The sequence below is a fragment of the Papio anubis genome, chromosome 15, assembly GCF_008728515.1.
Source record: "Papio anubis isolate 15944 chromosome 15, Panubis1.0, whole genome shotgun sequence".
In the NCBI taxonomy this organism is placed as follows: Eukaryota; Metazoa; Chordata; class Mammalia; order Primates; family Cercopithecidae; genus Papio; species Papio anubis.
In genome coordinates this window covers 89579600-89588738 of record NC_044990.1, presented here as the reverse complement: position 1 = coordinate 89588738, position 9139 = coordinate 89579600, and the positions used below count along the sequence as shown (strand labels likewise).

The window sequence follows — 9139 nt, the reverse complement described above, 5'->3', positions numbered from 1 at the left end:
GCAACTTTGACCTCCAACACACGACAACACAATTAGTTTTGCACCCTGACAAAGGGATGCTTTGATTAAAATCTGGTATACCACATTATTACAAGGTATTATCTGCATAGGTATTGAATGTGGGTGGACACACACGCACGCATTATACATATACAATATTCACATATTACGTCCCACATCTATTTGAAGTATAGATCTAGCTAAGTCAAAAATAATGAATAAGTGAGAACTGTAATTACAGAAAAGGAGCCAGTTCCATCATCACAAACCATTATGAGTGGCGCTCCTGTGGAGTGTGCTGTCCCCTGCATCCTAACCCCACTGAACATCTCAGCTAATGCCACACAAAATGCAGAGACGCCACAATGCAATGGGATCTGCTCAGCCCACGCATCACAACCAGGACCCAACACTGCATTTCGGAGGCCCAGAGTCCCATGGTCCAGTGTAGATAGGATTGAAGTCACAGCCTTCCAGAGGCCTAGAGTCCCATGGTCCAGTGTAGACAGGGTTGAAGTCACAGCCTTCCAGAGGCCCAGAGTCCCATGGTCCAGTGTAGACAGGATTGAAGTCACAGCCTTCCAGAGGCCTAGAGTCCCATCATCCAGTGTAGACAGGACTACAGTCCTGAGACTCCATGGCACTCAATCTCAATGCTTTTTCGAATCCTCCCCCTGCCTTCACTGGGTTGCCTCATCCTTGACAAAGTGTTATGCTCACTTCCAAGCCCAGAGCAGGAGAGCTAGTGCTTCCATTCCTTCAGCCGCCTCAGTTCCCCAACCCCACTCCCCACACCACACTCTGCCCCACATCTACTTACACTTTGCTTAAAAACCCTCCCCCAAGGCCTACTATTTATTTTATGAAATGGTGAAATCAAAGCAGAACATGCTAAAGCCCTGTGGAATAGGAGTGAGAGGAAATCAGTCTACGGAGGGCCCCAGGAGGAGAGGCTTGCAGAGGAGGAGGACTGAGATGAGAGCCTGCAGGAGCTGAGGGCCACCCCTAGCTCTTCCAGGAGCAGTGCCTGGCTTCAGGGTAGGTCCTGCTCAGCCAGCCCCAGAGCCACTTGAGACCTCCTGTCTGGTCTTCTCTTACTAAGAGGGGAGGATTGGGTTTGTTTTGTTTGTTTTTAGGAAGTCAAAGGAGGGCTTGAGTTTCACAGCCTTTAGCTGAATGATAGGTGTATCTGCCCATTTTCACATTGCTATGAAGAACTACCTGAGACTGGGCAATTTATAAAGAAAAGAGGTTTAATTGGCTCACAGTTCCACAGGCTGTACAGGAAGCATGGCTGAGAGGCCTCAGGAAATTTACAATCATGGTAGAAGGTGAAGGGGAAGCAGGTGCATCTTATGTGGCCGGAGCAGGAGGAAGAGAGCAAAGAGGGAGGTGCCACACACTTGTAAACAACCAGATCTCCTGAGAACTCACTCACTATCACGAGAAGAGCAAGGGAGAAATCTGTCCTCATGATCCAGTCAGTTCCCACCTAGCCCCTCCTCCAACATTGGGGATTACAATTCCAGTTGAGATTTGGGTGAGGACACTGAGCCAAACCATATGAATAGGGGAAAAAAATCCAAAAACTGAACAAATGTAGTAGGAGCGTGAGTTGAAAACCAGACATGATACAAGAAAGTAAGCACCCAGGGGAGCCCCAGCTTTCGCTGGGCACAGAGCGCAGCAGGCTGAGAAAAATCGCACCTAGCTCTCCGGGGGGTTGAAAGTGGTACCATCACCCTAACATAAGAAAATGCCCTCCTGACACCTCACCCACGAACAAACCTGTGTCAGGAGAAACCGAGGCCGGCCCTTGTACGAGAACGCTGAGGCTGAGGCAGCTGGGGACCCGCAGGCGCAGGAAGAGCACACGCACACAGGACGGGCCCAGGCACCCCTCAGACTTCCCTGTTCGGAAAAGCAACTTGGTAAAGTATTAGGAGCCTTGAACGTGGTCGTATCTCCTGTCACAGCAGCTTCACTTCTGAAGATCCACTCTTAGAAAATAATCCTTGATTCAAAGCCGTTCACTGCATGATGATTATACCACAAACCACGTTAAGCAACTGAGTGCTCAGTCATAAAGCTGGGATAAGGGAATTCCACTGCAATGACATCCAGAAAGTTCTCCAGTCACTGCAGCATTGTTGACCGAGAGCTTTAGTGACGTGGGAAGACGTCTCCTGGAATGCGCTCATTCCATAATGCTCTAAGAAGGAACCAGGACACCAAAGCGAGGATCTTGGCACTGCAGAGTCACAATCCCGGAAAGAGAAATAGACCCTTCTCTTTTCTCTAGATGCTGCAGCCACGTCCACCATCACCGCGGAGTGCTCCCGCCAAGCCGTACTTCATTGGTATCATAACCAGAATGACATTTAATATAAGAAAATACGTTTTATTTTAAAAAGGGATCCCGAACGTCTATAAGCAAAGGACCCAGAAGCAGCCATTGTATACATTTTTACCCTTCAACTTTTGACGTTAACAAAAAGCACAGTTGTTAGGCAAATGTATTAACCGGACCATTCACAAGGATTTTAGCAGCAACATCTATGCAGGTAATACCTTATAATAATGTGGTATACCAGGTTTTAAACAAAGCATTGCCTTGTCAGGATGCAAAACTAATTGTGGCGTTGTGTGTTGGAGGCCAAAGTTGCTGTAATAAAACGTGTGTGGTGGTGGCACAGCTATGAGGCACGCCAAGTTGACTGCTCTGCAGTCTCTACGTGAATGTGGGTGTGCTTCTATGCATATGTTTGTGTATACGCATACCTCTGTGTGTTTATCTCTGCTAATGTTTATCTCTGTATATATACATTGTGTGTGTGTATATATATGTTAATATATGTATGTGTATATGTTTATGTGCATGCATTCCAGATTCTTCCCTCAGCTTCCAGCTACATAATTTCAGAAACTAAGCTCTCCATCTAAATTTGTGATTTCATTGCCTGGGTAATTGATATGGTTTGGATTCGTGTCCCCACTCAAATCTCATCTCAAATTATAATCCCCAATGATAGAGGAGGGACCTGGTGAGAGGTGATTGGATCACGGAGGCAGGTTTCCCCTTCCTGTTCTGGTGATGGTGAGTTCTCGCAAGATCTGGTTGTTTAACAGTGTGTAGCACTTCCCCCTTCACTCTCTTCCTCCTGCTCTGGCCATGTGGAATATGTACCTGCTTCCCCTTTGCCTTCTGCCATGACGGTAAGTTTTCTGAGGCCTCGCCAGCCATGCTTCCTGTTCACTTGTGGAACTATGAGTCAATTAAGCCTCTTTTCTTTATAAATTACCCAGTTTCAGGTAGTTCTTTACAACAATGTGAGAACACACTAGTACAATAATGGTATTTACTACTGAATGAATGGGAATTTAAAAAAACACAAAAAGTTAGAACCTGAATAGTTGTACTAGTCCTGTGCAGGTTGATACAGTCCACTTAATTTTTTTAATTTTGAAATAATTTTTATACCTACTGCTTAAAAAATGCATTACTGAGGATCTGGAAGTTTATTCTGTTGATATTTTGATATGATGGTCAAGTTAACTAACATGTAAGGAATTCTTTGTCTCCATGTCTAGAAGCAGGGCACTGAAGGGAATGCCTTCTGTTGTAAAAATCCACTGGAACTTTGATTAAACTTTTTTCAATATTGTTACTTTTGACTTAATTAAAGCACAGAATCTCCAGTCTAAAGGAACATTTTGAGAAAGTTTAAAAACAACAAAATAGAAGAATTTGCAACGGAATAAATATATTTTTAGCCTAAACAGCAGTCGACATTTCAGACAACACTATTATATCATCAGTAGCTTTCTTCTTTACCCATCGGGGGGTCTGTAATTATGTCCTAATTCATATTTAATTGTTTCATCTGAAGACTATTATCTCATTTCTTCATGATTGTCTTATTCTGGCTGTTTATATTTTTTCCTATTCACAATGTCATAATTTTCAGACTAAAATATTGAGCTTAGAAAATATTAGTTTTGTTATAGTTGATATATGTATATGATTTAATTTTTAACTTTTTAAGAAAGTCAAAATATAATAAGAAATGTCTTGTGTCTTAACTATAGATTCCATCTGAATGCTTTAAAATGTCATCTTGCATAGGGTATGTATAGCTATAGTTCCTTGTATAGCAAATATTAAACACTTTTTTACAGGGTATGCTGTTTAACTACTATTATAAATATTTCCAAATAAAAGAATAGGAGAAATTGACAGACACCCTACAGAAACTATAGTTTCTTGTGCATACCGGAAAACTAAAACCCAACATTTCCCCTGAGAAGTCAAAGCTCAGTTGAAATAGCCTTCTTCTTTGGTAAGTAGTCATTTCAAAATTGTAACGTGAATATTTTTATACAATCATTTTGTGAAATGCAGAAGGACCATTAGCCCACAGTTTGACCTTTGTTTAGACCTAACACTGGAGGAAAGTGTTAGGGGAGAGAATTGAGGGAGAGAATTGCTGCCTTCTGTGTGAGAAAGTTTGATGAAGAGGGAGTGTTTCCTTTCGGGTTCTGGAGCATCTGGCTGAGGCTGAGGTCATGGGATTGATCCATGCAAATTCATCTCTACTTTGGAAAACAACTCAAAATGATTCTTATTGATAAGTGAGTGCCAGTTCTCATTGAAAGAAGAGGGTTACCGAAGCCACATTCTAGTAAATGTTTCTGCACTGGGAGACAGAGGGTCAGGAGAGCCCTTTGGGGCAGTGTGTGACAATTTCCAGGGTGCAAATACTCCCAGAGTGGCTGATTTCAGGCTAGCATTGTGACATTCTTAAATGCCAAGGAGAGGAAAGGAGAGGGAAAGAGAGGAAAGGAGAGGGAAGGGGAGGGGAGGGGAGGGGAGGGGTGCAAGAGCACGCCAGTAAGCATGCAGCAGAGGTGCCACATTACACATCTAATCACCCCAGGAGCATGAACAGGGGTAAAGTTAGCACACAACACTAGCTGTAAGTTTTAAGAATGTATTGCCTTTGTTTTTCATATCAGTTAAGTGTGTATTTAGAAAATCTTAATAATAACTGTGTACAACAAGGGGCTCATAAAAGTCCTGGAAATGCAGTAGTCAGTTTTCACGTGCTTTTGGAGCCTCCCCACCCCTCCCCTCCGAGCACTGCCATTTGGTGCCTCTCACCCTTAAACATGCCTGGCAGTCAAAAGGCACCAGGAATTTGAGGAAACATCGCTAGTAAGAAAGAGGTCAAAACAAACAAACAAACAAAAAATGAATAAACAGCAGAAAGAAACCTAGGCAGAGATCAGAAAAAAATTAAGTAAATTTTAAAATAACGAAACATTAATAATGTCAGAGAGAAAAGACAAGCTTAGTAACAAGAATACCCAAAAGTCACATTTTTAAAAAAATGGGCAAGGACTTCATGACTAAAACATCAAAAGCAATGGCAGCAAAAGTCAAAATTGACAAACGGGATCTAATTAAACTAAAGAGTTTCTGCACAGCAAAAGAAACTACCATCAGAGTGAACAGGCAACCTACAGAATGGGAAAAAACTGTTGTAATCTACCTATCTGACAAAGGGATAATATCCAGAATCTACAAAGAACTTAAACAAATTTACAAGAAAAAAATCAACCCCATCAAAAAGTGGGCGAAGGATATAAACAGACACTTCTCAAAAGAAGACATTTATGCAGCCAACAGACACATGAAAAAATGCTCATCATCACTGGCCATCAGAGAAATGCAAATCAAAACCACAATGAGATACCATCTCACACCAGTTAGAATGGCAATCATTAAAAAGTCAGGAAACAACAGGTGCTGGAGAGGATGTGGAGAAATAGGAACACTTTTACACTGTTGGTGGGACTGTAAACTAGTTCAACCATTGTGGAAGACAGTGTGGCGATTCCTCAAGGATCTAAAACTAGAAATACTATTTGACCCAACCATCCCATTACTGGGTATATACTCAAAGGATTATAAATCATGCTGCTATAAAGACACATGCACACGTATGTTTATTGCGGCACTATTCACAATAGCAAAGACTCGGAACCAACCCAAATGTCCATCAATGATAGACTGGATTAAGACAATGTGGCACATATACACCATGGAATACTATGTAGCCATAAAAAAGGATGAGTTCAAGTCCTTTCTAGGGACATGGATGAAGCTGGAAACCATCATTCTGAGCAAACTATCGCAAGGACAGAAAACCAAACACTGCATGTTCTCACTCATAGGTGGGAATTGAATAATGAGAACACTTGGACACAGGATGGGGAACATCACACACCAGGGCCTGTGGTTGGGTGGGGGGAGGGGGGAGGAATAGCATTAGGAGATATAACTAGTGTAAATGACGAGTTAATGGGTGCAGCACACCAACATGGCACATGTATACATATGTAACAAATCTGCATGTTGTGCACGTGCATCCTAGAACTTAAAGTATAATTTAAAAAAGGAAAAAGATGAGTTCTTACAAATAAATAACTGAAATTAAAAATATATGACTGAAATTAAAATTGTAACCAAAAAATATTATCCTATTTACAGAAATTAGAGCAAAAGTCAACAAGATGCAAAACAGAGACAAAATTTTAAAAATTAAATGATCTATACAAGAGAGATACTATTTGATTAGTACAAGTTCCAGAGAGAATGAATAAAGAAAACGTCAATGAGGAATTTATAAAAGAATTCAGGAAAATTTTCCAGACTGAAGAATGTGAGTGCCTAGGTTGCAAAGGTTCACCCACATATAAGCAATAGAAATAAGAAAGACCAGAGTTTTACAGCTTCTAGGTACTAAGAGTAAGAGAAAACCCTTTTCAAAAGCTTCCAAGGAAAGTGGGGAGGGAAAAGTCCATCACAAAGGACCAGGAGTCACAATGGCATGACATCACCCCGCCCTGGAGTCTCGACAACGAGGACCACGCCTTCAAAACCCGATGGAAACTACTCCTGAATTAGCTGTCTATCCCCAGCCAAACCCACAATTCAGCATGAAAGTAGGAAGTAAGATCATGATTTAAATTGCCATTTTCCATACGCGCCTTCTACAGAAAGTTAGTGAAGTCTCTAATTCACCAAAAGGCAGGCAAAACTATGAGTGGGTGAGACGGCGTCTGCTTGGTTTTATCTAAAAGTTACTAGACACGCTTCCAATGACAACTACAGCCTCGGTCCCACTGTCCGAACAAAGGCAGATCAAAGAAATGAGGTCAAGGGCATCAAGTGGCTCAGCCATCCTGGGATGCTCTGAGAAGGGGTGTCCACAGTGACAGGGCTGGTCCAGAAGGGATAGCATCAGTCCAAGAGGACGTGATGGCGTCACCGAGAAGGGATGAGAGGGCGAGTTGATCTAATATTTTGTATTTAAATTACAAGAATTTAAGGAGGAATTCATAAAAAGTATGCAGGAACTTAAGCAAATGGAATAAAACAATTCTTAACTCCAGGGAAAACAAAAAGTTGTACAAGGGAAAACCTCAATCATTAGCTGTTACAAGACCTGGCATAAATGGTAGGTAGATGTAAAGACTATAAATAATACAAAGACAGTGTATCAATGTGACAAGTCACCAACAACCCACATGGTGTGGCCCAAGGGTCATAGCTTCATCTAAAAGTTATCAGAGACACCTCAATGACACCTGCAGCCTCGGACCGGTCACCCTAACAAAGGTCTTTACCGTCAGGCACTGCTGCCCTCTTGAAAGGTTCTGTTATTAGCCTTTTTGCTGAAATCACACAGAGTTATGAGCCTTAATCTAAAGGAGTTAGTTTGTTTTGGTGACACACAAGCTACTGGGACAGTCCTTTGAGGGGATTTTGGAAAAGGGCAGAGGAATTTGAGAGCTCCTCAGAGGCCATTAGGAATTCTTCTCTGCGAAACCCATGTTCCGGATGTTCTAATTAGCAGCCATCTGGAATGTCACATCTGCCTCTGCTTAGGCGAGGAATAATGAAACCTATAGTCATGATAAAGATCATTCTTGCTTTTCCTTGTGTAGAAAAGAAGGAATGCTACCAGCTGAACTCCCACACAAACCCATGTGCCGGGGCCAACAGGTGATACTTCAACAGCATCCAAAGAAAGTAGTAAAATTAGCAACCCTACAAATGAAATGTTGACTCCAGGGACCTAATGTTTTAGCTGGGGAAATAAATCCCCATGAAGCTAGCTTTCCAAAACAAGATTTTAAAAGGTCCACAAAATTACCACACTCCTCTCTGAATGGATTCCCAGGGAGCCCCGGGCCCCCGACAACCTCCCCTCCTTTGTGACATTTCCGTTGTGAGGCTGTGTTGCCATTGCGCATCATCACGTGTTGATGGAGGCATCGCAATGCAACAGCCAAGTATGGGCTTCTTTGGCTCTCCATTGTCTCCGTCACCTCCCCTGTGGGTGCATGGGATGGGCTGTGAAGGGCTGTCTCAGTGTGCGGCAGGGAGTCAGGGCATCCAAAGGTCCAAGGGGACTTGCTGAGTGACCTTGGTCAAGGCAATGGAGCCCACTGTCTTGGTTTTTCACCTGCCTGGGCAGGTAGACACACTCGGGAGGAGGTATCAAAAATGATTCCTGAGCTTAAGTCAGCTATTACAAGGCTGTGTCTGGTTCTTCAGCTCTGGAGATGCCCAGTGCGTAAGACCCCCGATTTAAAGAGAATGCCGATGGAGTTTGGCTGCCAGACGTTTTTTCCTGGGTTGCAGCACTGGTGGAGAGGAGAGGCATCTGGAGGAGGAGGAGAGCTAATGTCAAGTGCGTATGAGCCCACACCTTCTCTCTCAGGTCCTGGGTTCCTTTCTGAACCATGGATGAGAAAATGAGAGGAGTAAACAGGACCGATTTCACACTTTCTGCCTAACTATCATGGCAAAGACAAGGAAGTCATCCCCTGGAGTGATGACCTAGCTTCTTCAGAACTTTCTTGGAATGAGAAGAAAACTTAATCCATGGTTATTAAATGGATTATTACTAATTATATTATTAAAAAAGAAGAGTCCATCTTTACTGTAATTTTTTCCTGGGAGACAGGTGCAGCATCTTCCAGTGAAGAAGACGTGACAGCCGCTGGGGCACACGCATCTCTGTACCTGCAGGACTTGGCTCTGTAGCCAGCAGTCACAGCCCTGGCA

At 42.8% G+C, this 9139-nt stretch overlaps 1 long non-coding RNA gene across 1 annotated transcript; it reads left to right on the top strand.

Annotated features, from left to right (window-relative positions):
• The first annotated feature begins 2478 nt into the window (after positions 1-2478).
• LOC103879485 lies at positions 2479-8716 on the top strand. The gene is made up of 3 exons (XR_640128.3): positions 2479-2564; positions 4180-4340; positions 8627-8716. It is a non-coding gene; the product is annotated as an uncharacterized LOC103879485 (long non-coding RNA).
• Positions 8717-9139: the final 423 nt, after the last annotated feature.